The sequence below is a fragment of the Gopherus evgoodei genome, chromosome 2, assembly GCF_007399415.2.
Source record: "Gopherus evgoodei ecotype Sinaloan lineage chromosome 2, rGopEvg1_v1.p, whole genome shotgun sequence".
NCBI lineage: Eukaryota > Metazoa > Chordata > Testudines > Testudinidae > Gopherus > Gopherus evgoodei.
In genome coordinates this window covers 194,199,162-194,220,585 of record NC_044323.1, presented here as the reverse complement: position 1 = coordinate 194,220,585, position 21,424 = coordinate 194,199,162, and the positions used below count along the sequence as shown (strand labels likewise).

General features: G+C 37.5%; 1 pseudogene; it reads left to right on the top strand.

Annotated features, from left to right (window-relative positions):
* Positions 1–531: 531 nt before the first annotated feature.
* LOC115645160 lies at positions 532–21,145 on the top strand (annotated as a pseudogene).
* Positions 21,146–21,424: the final 279 nt, after the last annotated feature.

Below are 21,424 nucleotides of genomic sequence, written 5' to 3'. Positions count from 1 at the left end.
AAGTTTAGGCTAATTGCATTGGCAACCACCTAAGGCCAGAACCTAAACAATCATTTCACATGTGAGAATTTACTCATGATTATTTTTAACCAACTTAGTGGGGAGAAAGAACTTCCTGCCACAAGACTCACGTGAAATAATTGTGTAAAATATTATAATAAGGTTACATATCCTAATAAAAATGTTCTCTGTATAGTAAGTCCAGACAGCTGAAGAAAGGAAACACCTTTTCCTAATCTGTCTCAAATGAACCATAAGAATTGGGGTTTAGAGGAGAGATGTATTCCCTGGGTAAGCTGGTATTAGTCAAGCAAAAAATTAATACTGATATCTCCAAATTGATCATGGCAGCCTAGGTATTCTGAATCTAAGTAAATGTGACAGATATCATTAACAAAATATTTGGAGAGACTAAATAACTGTAAACAAGAGAGAAAGGGGGTGGGAATGGGTTATTGGACAAGAGTCAGCTGGAACCACCCCACTGAGATAAAAGGAAGTCAACACAGCTCAGACTGTTACCCTGTTGTGACCACCTCTACCACCAAGGCACTAATGAGACAATTTTGGAAGCTGCTCCTTTTCACAGCCATGGTAAAACATTTCCTGGTTCATTTTTATACTTTCTTGTTGTTGTTATGTTGCATGAGATAATTATTCTACAGCCTAAAGAGACTTTGAGCATTTTTGAAAAATCACGATATTTAGATGCCAGGAGAGTATTCTGTTTGGGGAGCCCCAGGGCACAGGAAGAGGATGTAAGAGAGAGTCAGGCATTTTGTGTTTACTTACAAATGTCCTGTGTGGGTATGTGTGCTTATATAAATATATGTAAAGAGTGTGATAACACTGCAGTTTTGGCAAACATTGAAGCGCTATCATTAAAAGCAGAGAAAAATAAAGGAGAGAACTGGATTGGCAAAGAGCAAAATGACTTCAAAGGAGTTTAGGGAGGGATTAAAGCGAATTTTAAAAGGCTTAATTGACTTAAAACATTTTATAGAGAATTAAAAGAATTCCAGACTTCCTAGGTTAAAAGCAATTGATCATAAACCTAGAGAAACTTCAGCTCTTCAAGGACCCAGTCTTGTTCCCACTAAAGAATCAATGGAAAATTTTGTCATTTTCTGGCATCAGAATTTGGCACCGTTTATGGAAATTTCAGCAATAAAAGTTCTTTATTTCTGCTAGGAAAAAAAGAAGAGTGAGCACAACCACTGAAGCAAAATTAAAAAGTAATAGTAATTTATATAATACCAGTGCTTACATCACACTTTTCATCATTGATTTCAAAGTGTTTTACAAAGGAAAGTAAATGACCAGTCTAAGCCATACCATGTATTAACCTTAAAGAATATCTTCTGATTCCCCCTCTTCACAATTTTCAGAGGTCTTGATTGTTTACTTTTTTAAAAGCCAAATCCTGATCCCGGCCAAGTCAATGGCAAAACTCTGATTGAATCATAGAATCATAGGACTGGAAGGGACCTTGAGAGGTCATCTAGTCCAGTCCACTTCACTCAAGGCAGGATGAAGCATTATCTAGACCATCCCTGACAGGTGTTTTTCTAACCTACTCTGAAAAATGATGGAGACTCAACAACCTTCCTAGGCAATTTATTCCAGTGCTTAACCACCCTGACAGTTAGGAATTTTTTCCTAATGTCAATCCTAAACCTCTCTTGCTGCAATTTAAGATCACTGTTTCTTGTCCTGTCCTCAGTGGTTAAGGAGAACAATTTATCACCCGCCTCTTTATAACAATCTTTTATGTACTTGAAGACTGTTATCACGTCCCTCCTCAGTCTTCTCTTCTCCAGATTAAACAAAACCATTTTTTTCCAATCGTTCCTAACAGGTCATGTTTTCTAGCCCCTTAATCATTTTTGTTACACTCCTCTGGACTTTATTCAGTTTGTCCACATCTTTCCCAAAGTGTGGTGCCCAGAACTGGACACAATACTCCAGTTGAGGCCTAGCCAGTGCGGGGTAGAGTGGAAGAAATACTTCTCGTGTCTTGTTTACCACACTCCTGGTAATACATCCAAGAATGATGTTTGCTTTTTTTTTTTTTTTTGCAGCAGTGTTACACTGTTGACTTATATTTAGCTTATGATCCACTATGACCCCCAGATCCCTTTCTGCAGTACTTCTTCCTAGGCAGTCATTTCCCATTTTCTATGTGTGCAACTGATTGTTCCTTCTTATATGGAGTACTTTGCATTTGTCCTTATTGAATTTCATCCTATTTACTTGAGACCATTTCTCCAGTTTGTCCAGATCATTTTGAATGTTAATCCTATCCTCCAAAGCACTTGCAACCCCTCCCAGCTTGGTACCATCCGCAAACTTTATAAGTGTCCTCTCTAAACCATTGTCTAAATTATTGACGATATTGAACAGAACTAGACCCAGAACTGATTCCACTCGTTATGCCCTTCCAGCATGAGAAGTGGGAACACAATTTGGTACAGAGTGAAGAAGCCAAATGATGTTCAACTTCTCTGTCTCTTATTGATCTTGTAAATAGCACCAAGTGTGCAGACAGCATTTGAAAGAGCCGAACTAACAAGTCCCTTCCACTTACTCCAAGGTGCTGATAGTAGCTCAATAGCTTAGGTCCAATCTTCTCTATGCTTTTCATTTTGCATTAAATAAAGGCTGACTCTCGGGATTTGGCACAAATTACACATTTTATAAACTTAAAAACAGCAACAAAATGCTTAGAGCTGAGCTGAAATGCTTCTTAATGAGATAAATAATACTGATCAGTAACTGAACTCATGTGGAGTGGAGCGGAAGAGGCAACAGGGAGATAGTGGTACTTTCCTGCATCACAGCCACCAGGCACTAGGGCAAGGTAGGCCTGCACAAGAGTGGCCCTAATTTATGCCACTGGCATAAGGCCCCTCAGGACTGTTCCTGAGCTCCTTTAAGGACCTCACCTCACTGGGGGATAGGGCATAGCTGGTTTCTTACACACAAACACCCCTTCCCGATCCTTTTAAAAATCAAGATTGGATATTTTTCTAAAACATATGCTCTAGGTTACACAGGAATTATTTCAGGGAAGTTCTATGGCCTGTGTTGTGCACCCCCAACATGCTCCCTGCCTCCCTCTTTTCCTTTATAAAGGGAGTGTTTGGGGAAAGTGGGTAGGAGATGGGAGACACAGAAGGAAGTGGAGTTTTTCCTGGCACAGGGAGAATTCTCAGATGGCCATCTCTGGTGCATTACAGCTGTTTTGTGCCACTTAACTGAAGAATCTGGCTCTAATGTGTGTAGATTTTATGGGGCAGATTCTCGCCTGTACTCTGGCTTCCTTATACCAGTCTGTCAGTGCAAAGGGGCTGTAGAAATAGCAGGTCTGGTTGTAGAGGGATTCCCTGAGCATGGGGGAAATCCCTGAATGAGGTAGGGTTACCATAGTAGTTCTTATACCACTCCCCATTCATAGCTCTCTGGCTTTGTAAAGCTCCTGGCTTCACCTTTATTCATCAGCTTTCAGAATGTCCTGAGTGCTCCTCTAAAGCATCCCCAGAACAGCAGCCCCACAAAGGTGCTATACATATGTTTTATCCTCTGAGGCTGAATACAGACCTAAAAATACAATATGTACTTTTTTAAAAAAAGCATACAGCATCTGAGCTTGTGGAGTGGGAATCGGAGATACTAATTGTTGTCATACTGGTCATTCCTATCCTCTACTAACCCAACATCTTTCTTTCTTTCTGCAGAGTGTGTCAGCTGCTATCATCAGTTGAATGGAGCTGTGATGTTACAGTGGTCACTTTAAAAGTTTCCCCATTTTGTTCCACCAGTCTAAGAAATACACCCAATACCTAAAACAGTTGATACCACTGTGTCATGGATCCACAGGATTGGTGCTGTACTCCTAGCTTTTGAATAGTCTCCAGGAGGAACAGCTTCAGTGTAGGCAGACCTCCAAGGGGTCCAACTCTGCCTTCAGGGGCTTCAGCATTCCTGTTTCACACTGTGAGCTCTGATTATTAAGGACCAAGAATGTAGCTAGAACTGGAATAACATGAAATAAATGTCTTCCTAAGTGTTTAAGCACTACCTGACACTGGTATTAACTAAGCTACCCAAGTCATTTTTTGCAATGGCAATATATCTTCCTGGAAGCACACAGAATGAGTATTGTATAAAGTCTGAGAATCAAAGGATAAACTTGTTTTAAACATTTCAGTTTTCTTTTACAGACTGCCCTGGTGCTTGCCATGTCGTTCATGTCACTTACTACAGCAGTATCTGTGCCTTTGGATCAAATATTTCAGTATATTGAAGAACATCAAGATGAATACGTGCAGGTAAAGCCCATTGCTGCACAGTAAGAATGTTTGCGATGTAAGTTTCTAGTCATATGAATTCTCAAAGTAGGTTAGACTTTAAAAAAAAAAAATCCTAAAATGGTTCAATTAGTGATCATAGCATAGCCGGTATTTTACTTCTGGTCATAGTATTCTTTGCTCTTTTTGAATGAAAAGTGATATATACATGCAATGAATTATTTTTTGATAATATTTCATATGATTTTCATAAGAAAGTAGTAGCAATAATAATAAATACCTAGTTCTTGTATGGAGTTTTTCATCCATAGATCTCAAAGTGTTTTACAAAGGAGTAAGCAGACTTATATCAGTTTTCTGTTGCTTTCTGCTAATAAACTTTAGCTTTCTAAAAGTACTACGTACAGGGCAATTATTATTTTAACAATAAATAGGATAAGTAATCAAAAAAGGCCAAAACCTCACCATTGGAGTTTGTAACCTAAGTAAGATATGCAACATTTTTCCTAGGACCCAGAGTATTCCGTGCATCTATAATAACAGAATTTATCACAGAATGCACCCTTTGCCAAACCGTTACTACAGGGGTAGGCACTCTATGGCACGTGTGCTGAAAGGCGGCACATGAGCTGATTTTCAGTGGCACTCACACTGCCCGGGTCCTGACCACCAGCCCAGGGGGGCTCTGCATTTTAATTTAATTTTAAATGAAGTTTCTTAAATGTTTTAAAAAACTTATTTACTTTACATACAACAATAGTTTAGTTATATATTATAGACTTATAGAAAGAGACCTTCTAAAAATGTTAAAATGTATTACTGGCACACAAAACCTTAAATTAGAGTGAATAAATGAAGACTCGGCACACCGCTTCTGAAAGGTTGCCGACCCCTGCGTTACTATAAGTTTGTGTTCTGGAATATAAGCTTTATATATTTATATATTGTAGTGCTCATGATTGTGAAGATAACCTTGAAAACCTGAGCTTTGCATAAAATGATTCAATGTTGTCTTCCTCACTCTGCAGAGAGCCTGAAACAATACCTCTGAATTGACCTGTTCATTTCCAGTAGTTGTTGACACGGCCTAAAAAAGAAATTTTAAATGTTGAAATTAACTATTCTGCTACTCGTTATTTTAACAGAAACATCCAGCTAAAGTTCCTCATCTAGTCCCTACCCAGATACCAAAACTTATAGCTTCTCCCTTGATAACTTCTACTATGCAGCTATGCACTGTGAATACAACAAAAGCATACCATATCGGTAACTGGAAATGTGGGGACAGTTTAAAATAAAGGAATTAAACATCAAAATAAATAACACAAGGGACACTGTACTGATTTAATAAATCATTTTCATATTTAATGTATTAGAAAGCTACATTTCAATGAGCCTGCCATAAATTTACAGGTTAAATGTTAAAATATGACATCATAGGATTCCATGGTTGTAGCTTCTTAGAGCCCACTTTTAAAACCCTAATTTACACTGAGTTAGTACCTTTCTACATAGGCATTTGCATTTATTTCAACAGAACAACTGGTGGAGCAAGTTACAACCCAACACGAATACATTGGCCAGAACTGGGCCCTCCTTGATTTCCATATGAAATGTGTTCAGTTTACAAATAAAAAGATTTTTAATAAATTTTTAATAAATGTCAGCCTTGCAAATTTGATCTGGAATCTACGACTTAAGTTGAGTTCTTTCCTTCAACATTTCATCTTCAGTGATAAAGATTCTGATGACAAATTTAGGCCATCACTGACCCCTATACAGTCTCATTGTTTAGGAAATATGTCCCCAAGGACACCTGTGCAAAACCATTTCCTTCAATGGATTTGTTTAGGTGCAACTGTTTGGAATTTAACAAACAAACAATTCTATTGATGATGCACAAGAAGCAATAGAATTCAGCTCTCTCTCAACTCCATTGGCTCTGCACTGCTATCATTAGTGAAAAACAATAAAAACTTATTATTGCCGCTAACAACAACAAAGAAGACCCTAAGTACACATAAGGAGCAGATTTCTGGAGTAAGAAGGTGCTATTCATCCATAATCAATTTGCAGAGTAGAACCACGTTTCAATTTCTTAGCTTTCTTAATTTGTTTAACCGACTTAGGTCCCAGTGCAGGAATGTTCTGCACAGGAGAGAGGACCCTGTATCCATGAAGAGCTTATTGCAGGATTCAGGCCGTAGTTGATATTTAAAAGCTATGTGAATGAGGATAGAACAATGAATGTTATTGTCAAGCTGTCTGGAGTGGCTCATGACCATGGGTGCCAGCCTCAGGGCAGACTGTCAGAAAGCAGGGCAGAAACCCCAAATTGGTTGTATGTTTTTCAATTAGATATCAACCAATCCAGTCTCAAATGCGAATTCCTAAAGCATTGTAACAGTCATATCATGGAGTCACAGACAGATGCTTGGCCATTCCAGTCTATCTTGATGCCCAGGCAAGCTGGACTATATGATAGATGGCTGTTTTACATCAAAGATCAAAAAATATTCAGCTTACTCCTAGTCCCAAAGGACCAGTCACTTACCCCAGGTAAATTGTACTCGTCTCTCAAACCAAAGACAATGTCTATAGCCAGTCCAGTAATAAACTAACTAAAGATTTATTAAGTAAGAAAAGAAATGAGAGTTATTTATGAGGTTAAAACAGGAAACATACACACACAAATGAGTTACAGTCTTAGATTTTAAAAGGTAATATAAGCTTCTATAATAAGCAGCTCTATATGTCCCTCAGGGCTGACCCATACCAAGCAGCATGGAGATCTCTTGCTGATGTTTAGGAATCTGTGCCACTCAGAGTCTAACCAGCATAAAGATTCAGTTCTCCATGTCAAGGATTTTTATCCCCTTCACCCCAGAATCCAAACGGATAGAACAAGTGTCCGTGCCTGGCTCCTCTTCATGTAGGTGGGGAGGGCAATCAACCAGGTCTTTGTCCTTTTAATGCCTTACAATGGCTCATCTAGTTTCTAAGGGCCTCTTGTCTGCTGGACCAGCACTTTACACTAATTAATGCTTCTTTTCCTGTTTGGTGAGTTACATAATTACAGAGGTTTACAATGAAAACACTCAATATAAATTTATACCACGGGAGATAGGCATTATAAGTAGGATTAATACATGCAGCATCCTACAAGCATTGTCTGAACATTAATCACATTCTTAAAACACTAATATCTACTTTAACTATACTAACACACCACGAAGCCAGACTGATTTCCAGGTCTGCATTTGTCAGTGTTCAGTTAAGCCTTGAGCCTTGGCATGAGCTGGCACCTGATCTGCCAGCATCACAGTGATATTTTCAGGTAACTTTCATTTCAGAGGGCTGTAGCATCTGCTTAGAGCAATACACTGCATGTAGATCATCACCTTCAATTTTCTTATCCTGCAGAGACTCAAAGATTGGGTGGCCATAGAAAGTGACTCCACTGACCCTGAAAAGAGACATCTGGTTATAAACATGATGCTTTTGGCAGAAGAAAGGATAAGAAAGTTAGGTGGAACAGTTGAGATGGTAGATCTGGACATGCAAGAGGTAATACATTTTCACTGTGTTTTCAGGATACAAATCTAAGTATCTATAACCAGCTGTTGTCTAGTGATATAACCATGCTATCTAAGTGCTGTACAAATTAAGTCGCACACCTATAAAATGGGTTACCACTGTAACTATAAGTATGGTTTTTCTTTGGCTTTTGCATCAAGAAGTAAACTGCAGACTACCCAAAAAAGGCTTATTTTATATACACAGGAACCAATAGTGTAATCCTGGTGGATTAAGTGTCCAGAATGTAAAGGGCCATCATCAACTTTAAAATCACATTTACCAGGCAGGGGAGCCAGTGAGCTATGAAGATCCTTTCCTCCCCTTTTTCAGAGGTCCAGAAGAGGGGATGCCAGGAGACAACAAGAAATATAATTTCTGTTCCTGACTCCCGAGGCTTTGAAGAAGTAGAACTGGGTGTTGGTGGAAGTATCTGTCTCCTAGCACTAGAGCTTCCAGAACTTTTCCTTATCCCCTTAAATCCGAGGTACTGCACACACCAGTGATGTTTTTAATGTTATGTGACTGGAACCAGGACCAACCTCCTGCAACAAAATGGTTTCCATGTCCCTAAGACCATTTCTTATTTTGTGCTACGGCTAGCATTGTTACTCTTTTGTTGCATATATAACCATTCACTGCTCCAGAAAATTATATATCCTTGCGTAATAGCCTTAGGATGTAAATTCTAGTCTGCTTCTATATAGCAGTCATTCTAAAATTATTTTTACAGGGACAGAACTAAACAGAAGACATTCAAAAATCAAGCCAAGTAGGATCAAAATCATCCCTGGTGCAAACTCCATTGACTTCATCATCTATAAATGCATGTTTTGGAAGCCTCTGTCAATGTATATAATGAAAATATTTGATTTATTTTAGCTACCCAATGGAAACAAAATCTCTTTGCCACCAGTTATTCTGGCAAACATTGTAAAAGATCCAAAAAAGCCTACCGTTTGTTTTTATGGGCATATGGATGTGCAGCCGGCAAAAATTGAGGATGGATGGTCAACAGAGCCTTACATATTGACAGAGAAAAATGGTAAGTGCTTGAGCTGCTTGAAAGCTTTCAGCAACTGATTTAGCATGTATACAGTCAGACCCTTTATACTAAAGCAGCTTCCATTCCTTGGAAGAAAAAGAGGAAGATCATTCAAATAACATAGAAACAAACAATTCTGTTCAGGTAAAATAGCAAACCTTCTGGGAAATGCCTTCTTTGTCTGTGAATAGATTTTCCACTAAAATCCTTTGAACTTTTTTTCCTTATATGCAAAAATAAGCACTTGACTTAAAAATACAGCTGCACGGAAGATCTTGCACCAAATTTAGATTGCATCTTGCACATATGCCTACACCAGAACTTAGAGCTGAAATTCTGAATCCACTGAAGCCATGGGAGTTTTGCTAATGACTTCAGTTATAGCCAGGATTTCACCTGAGGTATCCAAATAGGGTACAACTTTTGTGCCTCACTACCAGTTCCTGTCAAACCCACAGAATCCATGCTCTGTTGTTCCTCCATGGCTAGAAAGCAGGCGAATTCTGGGGCAGGAGGCATGGTTGAGACATTTAGCTCCCTTGATCAGCTATTATATTCCCCCATCATACTGCTTATGTTCCTTCTGAGTACCCTGTATGGATGGTTGTGCTGAAATTGTGGGCATTCCTGGTCTGATCAGAATAAGGGTGCAAAATCATATTGCTTTTGTACTATTATTTTCTGCCAGTTTTGGAAGGCAATGCTGAAGAGAACCTCACTTTAGCCCCTTCCATTCAGCTTGTTATAAAATTTCTCCTACTCAACTGTAAGCTAACAAAGAACTTTAATTAAACTTGAGCATACAAAAGGAAGGATGTCCAATATAAACATTTACTATAAGTAAATATGGACTTTGCAATTATTACAATACAAATCCAATAATGGAATTTGGAATAGCAAAGGTTGAGTACTCCAGCTACATTTTGAACATCAGGGAGATAGCTAATCCTGGCTTCAGGAGACCATGTTATTCAAATAACCTACAGACCACGTAGAGCTCTGTGTACATTTTCTACAGACCACGTAGAGCTCTGCGTTACATATACAACCTGTCAAAACACTATTTTAGTTGTATGCAAGATCATAAATAGAAGGAGGAAATACTATGGCATTTTAAAAGATTTTATATTTATTAATAGTTTAAAGAGTAATTCTATTTTAAAAACTGATTCAGTAAAATATTGCATCCTGGGCTATATATTTATTATGTCTCAGTGATTTCCACATCAGATATGGTCAGCTTACAAGTAAAAAGATAATTTTCTAAAGGCCATCCTGGCAAATTCATCTTGAGCTCTAACTGGCTTCTTTCCTACTTTTCAGTGCACAATGATGAGTAATAAAATTTCTACAGCTCAACTATGGCTCTGTTACCTGTGCAACATCACTGTCTGCACTTGCCTAATAAACTAACTTTATTAGTTATTACAATCTCATTCTATTTTGTTTTCAAGGCAATCTCTACGGATGAGGTGCATCTGATGACAAAGGACAAGTTCTGGCTGTGCTGAATGCAATTGAAGCACTTCAAAAACATGCATGTGACTTTTATTTTCTTTATCAATAAGTTTGCTATTTGCAACTAGTTAACCAATTGCTTATGAATCTTTTTGAAACATTTCCTTATAGGAACTTCCTGTTAATGTAAAGATTCTGCTTGAAGGTATGGAAGAAGTAGGGTCCATTGGGCTAAATACGCTAGTTAAACAGAGAAACAGTACATTTTTTTCTGATGTTGATTACATTGTGGTCACTGACTCTGCATGGCTCAGCAACAAACCTGGTATTACATATGGGACAAGAGGAATTTGCTACTTCTTTGTTGAGGTATTGTGCAAAAACAAGCATGATCTTATACTCTCATTAACTGAATATTACCTGAGTATTTATCAAGTGGCTTTATATTTATCCAGGTCCAAACACTAATAGCCCTACCAAATATATAAACTCACAGGGTTAAAGGTAGATATAGGATTATACAGTGATTCCATCTCTGTTATATATGGTAGTAATTATAAGGCTGAACTAAAGGAATCACCACTTTCTAGTACTGGTAGATAGAAATAATAATAGGAAGTTCACATATAAGCACATTATGGGTAAAATTATCCTTTCAGTTGTACCAATGCAACCTCACTGAAATTAACTAAGAGGAGAATTTGTCCCTCTATATATTCAAAGGGCTTTACAAAATATTAGCTAATGAATCAAGGATTTCCTGTACATGCCAGTCTCCAAGGAATTTATCTGGGATCATGAAATACATGGGATTTAAGGTTACACGCAGAGATTTATCATTGGTAGGGCTAGTGGTCTATCCTGATAAATTATAACAAAAAGTCATAGTCTGATAGTAGGGAGAGGGGAAAAGGCAGAAGTCATGAATTTATAATGACAAATGACAAAAAATAGGCCACACTATTTTAAGCAAAATATCTTCTATTTTCTATAAAAACTACTTCATTCTCTATAATCTATTATCTTAAAATGATTTAAAACTTTTATTCTGGTGCCTCTTGGTTCAACAGCCATGCAGGAAGTTGGAAGTATAGCTCCTGTTTTATCTTCTTCAGCACTGCTTCCCTGCCTCCGCCTCTGCAAAAGGCAGCTAGGGCACCAGTGTTGTGCAGGCAACTCTCATCATGTCTGCTTCCTAGCTATGTAAACGCCATAATGTTTTACTAAAAAGCTCAGAACTATTGTGCCATTTCATAGTAAGCCTGCCCCCAATGACAGGAAAATAAAAATGGAACTGGGCACATCACTTTTGTGCTAAAAGTTTCATCTCGATTTTCCAGAAAATATTTATTCTATAGTCCATGTGGAATAGCAGAAAAAATGAAAATATTGGTTCTCATTTTTAATACCCAGCTTGTTTTTCAAAAATATGGCTCTCAAGAGTGTCAGATTAGTCTGTCAGCATCAGAAGAAGTAAATGGATAATAGATTCTTTAATATTAAGTCAAATAAATATTATTTAAAGAAAGGTGCATTAGCACATTTGGTTTTTTTCCACAGTGATGGAAAAGAGAACAAAATTGCAAGCAAAACAAAAAACAATAGCATATAAATTGTGATAATATACCTAGAAATCCTGAAATGAAAATAACCATAGACTTTTCCTGTTGAATTAAACTGAAAGCTTACACAGCCTTCTCCATGGCTTGTAAAGGAAGTATCAAGTGTGTTCATCTATTCTATTTTTGCAGATAGAATGTGCTAAACGAGACTTACACTCAGGGAGCTTTGGAGGAATATTACATGAAGCAATGAATGACTTAATATTTCTGTTAGGTATGTATTGCTTTAATTATCTATGAATAAATGTCATGTTCCAGGTCTGTCATGTTCCATTTCAAAGCATATCAGGTATTGTTCTGACTCCCACCAACTAAAAGCACAGGAATATAAAAACATGAATTACATGTACTGGGCCTGGTACTGACGTTGTTACTCAGACAAAATTCCTATTAATTCTCATGAGACTTTTCCTTAGTAAGGACTAAGTAAAGAAGCCTTCTGGTCTGGATCCATTGTATGCATAATTGCAAGTGCTGCAGCATTTCATCCAATGGTGTAATTTATTTTAATAATATAGGGCCAAGTTAATTTAAATGGGCAACTCAAAAAAAAAAAAGGAACAACTCTGTTTACTTTAATGTGTTTGTTAACATTGCAACCCCAGTTCTGTTTGTTTCATGTACCATGTATTGGATAATAACATGAAAGGATTCTGTGTTGTTAAACTATACTGGATCTTTATTAAAGCAACTATTTACACAGGTGCTGCAACTGCAGCTAGCATTCAAACTATGTGCAGACAAACAGACTTTGGTGTCTCCTCCAAACTCTTTCCTCCTGCAACTTGTGCTCCTCCCTCCAAGTTCCGTGGGGGTTGCTACACGGTTTCTTACAGTATGTGGTGTTTTAACTACTTTAATGCAGTTTTAAGGTTGAGATTTTAATCAGATGAAGAGTATCTTTGTTAGTTAATAATTCACTCCAGAAAGAAATTGTGCCATCCAAAAGCAACAGGCCTAGCTCGCAAGCCAGGTGTGAAAGCAGCTCTCCTTTTAGTTATAGGTAAACCTAAGTTTAGTCCAAAGGTTATAGCTTTTAAATAAAAGCATTAATCTCCAAAGAGAGAAGGGCAGAGGCTTTAGGTGAATTTGGTGGAAAATGAATAAAGCAAAGAGATGCTCCGAATAGGAGATAATGTGCAGTACAAGGACATTGAGCAATTAAAGTAATAAGACTACTGCACCAGAGTTTGTGGCCATCCATCTAAGAACTAATCAGGCTGCAATCTGTTAGCTTTAAATGTGGAAGAAGATTAGGTTTATTTGCCCTGGTCTGAACTTTCTTTTTATGTATCCGGCCTCTGCTTTTTCAGTTGCAACCTACTTTGACTCCCATTATTTATTCACCTCAGGGTACATTATTTAGGTTTTTTTCTACCAATATTTCATAAAGTTCTGTGCAAGTAAGTTGAAAAGTTAAGGAGGGATATTGTAAGAAAATGGTGATGAGCAATGCTCATCCTGAGTAAAAGCTCCTAATTTTATGTGTCTAATCTCTGTGGCTGATCGCTGTAGAACGTTTTTAATGTGTATCACAACAGTATATAAGGTAACAGTATGTGCACCAGGTGTGCAAATTTACGTATCTACATACATACATTTTCTCCTACATACATATATTGTCCACACTGTTAATTTATTTGTGCTAAAACAGAAACACCCACCTGTAGTTATTCAATTTTAATGCTAATACTGATTAACAATACAATGTAAGTTTTCAAAGTTTGATGTACAACACCTTGCAACTTTTTTTCCTCCATTGGGTTTCTAAGAGCCTCATGGAGATTGGCTGCCCTGATCCTTCTCCTCTTCTACTCCCTCTCCTGCATAATTCTGTCTTCAGGAGGACTTTTCCTCCAGAAGTCTGATTTATCTGGACTTAGTCAGCGGCATCTACACTACAAGCTAGGGGTGTTATTCCCCTGCTTGTGTGCATATAGTCTCACGCTAGCTCTAAGCTAGCGTGAGTATAAATAGCACTGAACCTGGGGTTCAACAGGTGGTGGCCAGGGCAGGGCCGGCTCCAGGCACCAGCGAAGGAAGCAGGTGCCTGGGGCGGCCAATACAAAGGGGGAGCACTCCATCCATTAGTGGGGCAGCATGTCCGGGTCTTCGGTGGAAATTCAGCAGCGGGTCCCTCAGTCCCTCTCTTCCTCTTCGAGCTGCCACGGAAGTGCTGCCAGAGAGGGAGTGAAGGACCCGCTGCCGAAATGCCGCCGAAGAATGGAGCAGCGTGATTGAGCTGCCGCCGAAGTGCCATTAATCAGCTTTTTTTTTTTTTTTTTTTTGCTGCTTGAGGCAGCAGAAAGCCTGGAGCCAGCCCTGGGCCAAGGTAGCGGCAGCAGCAGCACAGGCACAAGTAACCACAGAGGAGGCATAGCTGAGCTGTGCTGAGTACTTACTCCGTAGTTTCGGGTGAGTAAACATATAGCACAACAGCTCAGCTGTGCCTCCGTGACTCCACTGTTATTTATACTTGGGCTTGCTCGCTGAGAGCTAATGTGAGTATGTGTACAACAGCAGGGAATTCATACCCTTGGCTCACAGTGTAGGCGTAGTCCATATATCCACAAGAGGGGTCACACATTACTTTCTGTCTCAGGAAAAAGTGTGGTGCCTTTCAAATCTTTGCTCCCAAAGACATTTTAGGACTCAAATTTGTATCTCCCATTTGCCAGTGCCTTGAGTTGCCACTAAATCACAGCTGTAAATGGTTAATTGTTAAACAAATACTTATATTAGGCTCAGAAAACTCCAGAGCTTGAAAACTGCAATTATAAGTGACATTAAAATATAACAGTAAGGTCAATATAAACATGAAAACCATCTCTGCAGGGTTTTTACAGACACTTTTTTGTTGCAGATTTCTGTTGTCTCTGCAGTGTTTATTAGACATGAACCTTCTTTTTCTAGATCAATTAAAATTCATTTGGATTTTTCTCTAGACACTCTGGTAGATTCCTCTGGTCATATCCTGATCCCTGGAATTTATGAAGCAGTAGCTCCTCTCACTGAAAAAGAAAAGAAACTCTATGAAGGAATTGAATATGACCTGGACCAGATTATGGCCAAATATGGATTAGAAGAGTTTCGTAACAAAACTAAGGTATATGTTACATTTATTTTTGTATTGGTATAGAATTTTCCTTCATTGGTTTCAGGCTTCTCAGTTGGAATAATAAATCATAGTCATTTCTGAAGTCAATGGGGATCTTTCCATTGACTTCAATGGGCTTTGAATCAGGCCCTAAAATCAGGGGTTCCTTCAAATCTCTCCTTATTCTCACCAGTGCTGGGACCCCATGTGTTACTTGTCTTAGATTTTAGCAAGCTCTTCAGGACAGGGACAACTACTTCTATATGTATCACTAACACAATGGGACCCAATCAAGATTAGGCCATTTGGACAACACAGCAATATAAATATTAATATTGGTCAAGAACAACTTTTCCTTTGTGATAGGATCACAGATTGCCAGAATTCTATCGACAAAATTCTGCTCTGGATTGAACAGGTACTTCAGTGGGGATTTCACCATATAACTGAGTGCAGAATTTGGCCCAACCAAGAAATCTTTTATTTGCTAATACACCTACCTCTTGGAAAAACCTGCATAATCCTTATAATACCCACTGCAAAAGTGACATCTTTGTCAGCGAGGAGATAAATGGTCATGCTCTGTGACTAACATGGAGTAAGGATTTTGGAATCCCAATATATAAAACTATGGTCTATCTATAAAATAATATATAAAATAATATATAAAACTATTGAAGATTGTGACTTATCTAACAAAAAACTCACCTAAAGATTGGACCCTCTTAAAAATCCATTTATTAACTAAAATATTGGTCACTGTTCTATTTTTAATGCCACTTACGTTTTTCTTCCAGTTGGCATATGCAACATCCATTATCGCTCATGGAAGTTGTGAGCCCATATCACAAGAAAAATACACTGATTGGTATAAAATCTGTATTTCACATGGTGTGGTTTGTTCTGAATGCTTATGACTGATCTGATATCATGCAAAGCACCTTAAATCTTGAAGCTAAGATACCTACAAATCTAATGTTTATATTTGAGATACTCTACTTTCACTGACCTGATTTGTGGGCTTGAGAAAGATGAATCCTATGCACGTCTATAGTGGCAATACTATAAATGCTTGAAAGCTGGATATTTTATATGTAACAGATATTATGGTGTAATAAATGGATCTCTTTCATTTTGTTACAATGAGTTATCTTTAAGAAAAAACAAGCCGTGGAAGATTTGGCACAATCTTTAGGCAGATTTATATATAGCACACTTACATACACAAAGAGAGGTTTCATGTGGAAATAATAATACTGAGACTGCTTGCGTAAGAATCATGTATGCAATCTGTTATTGTGAAGTAACATGAAGTGCTAGCTAATTACAGATTATTGTTTAATGCCTCTTCTGCTTTAATATATTTACATTTTTTACATCTTCAGGAAGAATTATTAATGCAAAGATCACGCTATCCATCTCTTTCCATCCATGGAATCGAAGGAGCTTTTTCTGCACCTGGAGCTAAGACTGTGATCCCTGCAAAAGTAACTGGAAAGTTTTCAATAAGGCTGGTGCCGAACATGGAGCCTTCTGTAGTAGAGAAACAGGTAGGATGGTGGATCCCTCCTTTTTTAATTCCTCCTATACCTGTTTATTGCATTGACCCACTTCAAAATGAATGAGTTCTGCACCTGTGACGCTTAGCGGCAAGTTGTTTCTTGGCTACATTTTTGATAGTCTGTCCCCTCTTGAGCTGCACTTTGTACTGCTTGGTTGTAGCTGAGGATCTGAGTTTCTGCTATATAAGAAGAAACTAATATAGGGGCACGTATGTCTCCAAGAAGAAATATGATAAAGAACATGTTAAAAATGTCATACTACAGTTTCACTATCTATAATGTACCTATCCCAACAACAGAATCTGGATGTAAATAATATGCAGTCACTCCATGTACTTTTGGCTGCAAATCCAAAAGCATCTATCATTTTCCAAAATCAAATACAAATGACAACCATCAGATTCTGACAAAACTATGGTTTGGTCCCAGGGTTAATCAATCTTCACTTACTTCTGAATAGGTCCATTGACAGCACCAACAAATGAAGATCTCTGCATCAGCCAGTATAGGAGTAGAGGGTTGACAGCAACAGAAAACCAACATGACTGGAACTCTCTTCCCACACTGTCAACATTTCACATTCATTATGTGTCCAAGCAGTGAGATCTTGAATGTGCAGTGTCAGTCCCAGAGTATTAGAGAGACAAGGTGGGGAGAGGTAATATCTTTTATTGGACCAAATTCTGTTGTTGGTCCAGTAAAAGATATTACTTCACCCACTTTGTCTCTGTAACATTTTGAGCATGGCAGTTGTGCCTCTGACAAGTCAGAGTTTTAAACAAATGCACACACAGATGTTTTTTTTTCTCTATGTAATGAATTAAATAAATATTTTCGTATCACTACAATTATTTTTTTTAGGTGACTGACTATTTGAACAAGAAATTTACTGAACTGAACAGTCCTAACAGCATTAAAGTAGCCAGTGACACAGGATCAAAGCCCTGGCTGTCTGACATAAATGAACCTCAGTATTTGGCTGCAAGGAAAGCAATTAAAAGAGGTTTGGCTGTTTTATAATATGTGGATTATTTGGTAGACAATTATGTCACCTTTTGAAAGTATTATCCATAGAAATGAAACCAGGTTATTTTCCTTATTCTGTCTGAACATATTCTTATTGTCCACACAGCTTTCTAATATTGATATATTTGTATAGAATTGCACTTTCATACATAGCAGCTTTTATTGTTTGTTGATATGAGGTTGATTTGCAAGCAATATTAATGTACATTGTTAACATTTTACTACACTGATGATCACAAATATTACACACAGATGTGTCATTCGTTGCTCTTACCATTTTTCAGCTCCTGCTGTGACTTGTCTTCAGATGAATACTATTTGTGGTTAGGGGACAGATCCCTGTGCCCATGTAGAATAACATTGGCTTCAGCACTCCAAATGGGTGTAAGGCTCCATTGTAAAGTCATTTGTAGGAACAGGAACTTTAGATAGTGAATATAGCCCACAGGCAGAACACACAAGTATGGGCATGGGTGAATTCTAATACTTTGAATCCAAGCTTAACAACACCCGATCATAACAGTTTTTTTAGTGGAAAAAGGAAATATCTTTAAGAACTCCCCATAAGTCTCCCCATCCAGCCCCTCCAACAAAAAATGTAGAAAACAAGTTTATATCCAAATAATGCCTTTAGTTATTCAAATATAAAAGCAGGAAAGATGGTTCATGAAGCTTGTAGAAATTGATTTTTTTTTTATAAAGCTTATGTTATCTTCACTCCCTAGTGTTTGGAAAAGAGGCTGACATGATCCGTGCAGGTGGAACAATTCCAATTGCCACACATTTTCAGGAGGTGACTAGAAAGAGTATAATGTTACTAGGAATAGGAGGACCTGACGATGCTTCCCATGGGCAAGATGAAAAGATCAGCAGGTATTTTTTACTCATTTTCTTAAAAATCATAAACATGTTAATTTAGAAGAAATTTGGAGTTTTAAAGTGTTAATATAATTTCAGAAGACAAAATATACAATACTGTAACAAATAAAAAAAACCCCACCTTGAATTTACATCACTTTTTCAAATGTACATTTAGAACTCCCAGATGTAATTTTGAAAAAGTGGTGTAAATGCAGGCTCCTCACCTCAAATGCTGCTATTTTCCCTTCTCAAAAACCTGTAGTCAACTAACACCCTACAACATATTTGGATTTTTAGGAATTAGTCATTTGAAAACATTCAAGTTGAAGAGCTCCTTTAAGTAATCAAGTTGGTTAAAATGTGTGTGCCTTCACCCGGATGCTTTCTTTCCTACTTTTCTATGTCCTTGATTCACTTCAACACTTGTATTGCAGTTCTAATGACTGACAGTAGTCAAATTAACTGAAGTTGGCAGCTTTTAACACAATATCGGTGCATTTGGTTGTTTATGGTTTCTTGCATTAACTACTGAGAAGCAGTTTGATAAAAGATGCATGAGGGGATAGCCTGTGAACGTTTTGTTTTAGTGAAACTATAATTAATACTTGTATTTCATACATACAGCCACTGGAAGGTAAACATAGTGAATAATTTGAAGCTAAAAAGGAGGGACACACTTTAAATAAAAATCCACCTCCAAGGAATCTATTGCAAGTTTTATTTTGATGCTGAACAATAGTTATATAAAAATGAAATACTTCTCTTATTTGGAATTTGAGCACAACCTGCAGCTTCTGCTCAAGTGGCTGAGGTAAAACAAAGGGTCAAATTCATTCCTCAAATCAGTGTGTGCGTGTGACTCCCATTACCTTCCCTAGGAGTTCTATGACTATAACCAAGGGTATAATTTAGGGCTCGGTTCTGCAAACACATTACTTGAATAATTGTAGTCATGTGAGTAGTACCAATGATTTCAGTTAAACATGTGTATTTTCACAGGATAGGGCGTGAGCCAAAGCCAGTTGAAATTAATAAGAGTCTTTCCATTGACTTCAGAGGGCTTTGGATCAAGTTCTTAGGGTAAAATTTTCAAAAGGTACTTAGGTACCTATAGATGCAGATAGGTGTCTGTAGATGCCCAAATACCTTTAAACATCTGGTCCTAAGTGATTTAGGAGCCTAATTCTAATTTTCTTGACTTTCAATGAGATGTATACTGCTAAGTCATTTTTGAAAATAGGACTTAGACATCTAAGTCACTTTGGCCTTGCAACACTGAGCAGAGCAGGGTCTAAATACCTTTAAAAATGTGGGACAAGGCTCCTGAGTCATTTAGGCACTTTTGATTTTCTCGTGATCCTTAGTTATTTTGTGTGACATGATAGTTAATTATTCAACCTTAAATAGCAATCAAAATTAAAGGCAAAACAGTCAATATATTTATTTGACTACCTAAGTCATGTCATCGTATGCATAAAAATTCATAGATTTTCAGGCCAGAAGGGACGATAGTGATTATCTTGTCTGACCTTCTGTATAAGACAGGCCATAGTAATTCCTGCAACAAGCCCAATCACATTGTTGAACTTCAGCATAGTTTTCAGAAAAGCATTCAATCTTGATTAAAAGTGATGGAAAAGTCTATCATACATTCCTTGGTAAGTTTTTACGAAGATTGTCTTTACTGTTAAAAATTTGTTTCTTATTATCATTTATTTCCATGCGAGACAGTAGGTGAGTATATCTGAAGAACTCCTGTGTTATGTACAGTGAAATTATACTGTTGCCTCTGTTTTCTTTTAGGTACAATTTCATTGAGGGAACAAAACTATATGCAGCTTTCCTTCAAGAACTTGCTACTGTCTAAAGAAAAAAGGATATGGCTTAGTAAACCTTTATAACTATTCGTATTTGCTTGTTGGATAAGCACATATTACAGAACATATTGGATTATCCTGAGTTCTTTTTTTCAAAATTTTAATCTTAGTTTTAAAAAAGAAATTGAACATGAAAAAACGAACACAAAATATCTGATAAAGAATGCAGTATATGATATCACTATTATCCCTTTTATATTGCTTCAAAACGAGATTACTATACATGAGAAAATAATTTACCTTTTCTTAGTAATAGCAATGACTTTTTTTTTTGACAAATAGCATTGGACTCCAATGGAATGCTTAATCTCAGATGCTGATCTACTAACTGAACAGAACCTTCATTTTTCTGAGATTTTTTAATGTAGCCCTTACTGAACTTGTCTTTGATTGATGAGCTTAGCCCAAGTAGCTTAAACAAATACGTATTTTGTATTTAAAATGGTATTTTAAACCATTAACTTTATAACATGGCTAAAAGATAAATTTACGTACATACCCTTAGGATGGGATTAAGGGAGTTGATTATGCCAGACCTCAAGGATATACACTCATTCAGCAGTACACCAAGCTATCCACTTCAGGATTATTGACTTAGTATATAATGTTCAGCATAAAAACCTAGGTCAAAAAAAAATTTCTCATCCTGTGGTGCCTCTATCCAGAAGTTCTGGTCGGTATGAATTTGTTTGCTATTACTTTCTCCGTTTAATAAAGACCAAAGGAGCAAATTTTTTGGTTGATTCCTCAGCTGTGAAATGTCCTCCCATCTGATGTTCACTGGTGTCACTTCCTCAATTGCTGTGGGGGCCCACTCCATTTCCCATTTAAGTCAATGAAAAGACTAGTACTGACTTCGGTGAAGATGGATCTTGCCTTAAGGGCACTGTGACAGGGCTGGACTAATTGGACGGACTGCCTAGTAGTTTAGGTCTCTTGGTCACAACTCTCCTCCCATCTCTAGCATCTGCTGCCAGTGATTGCTCCAGT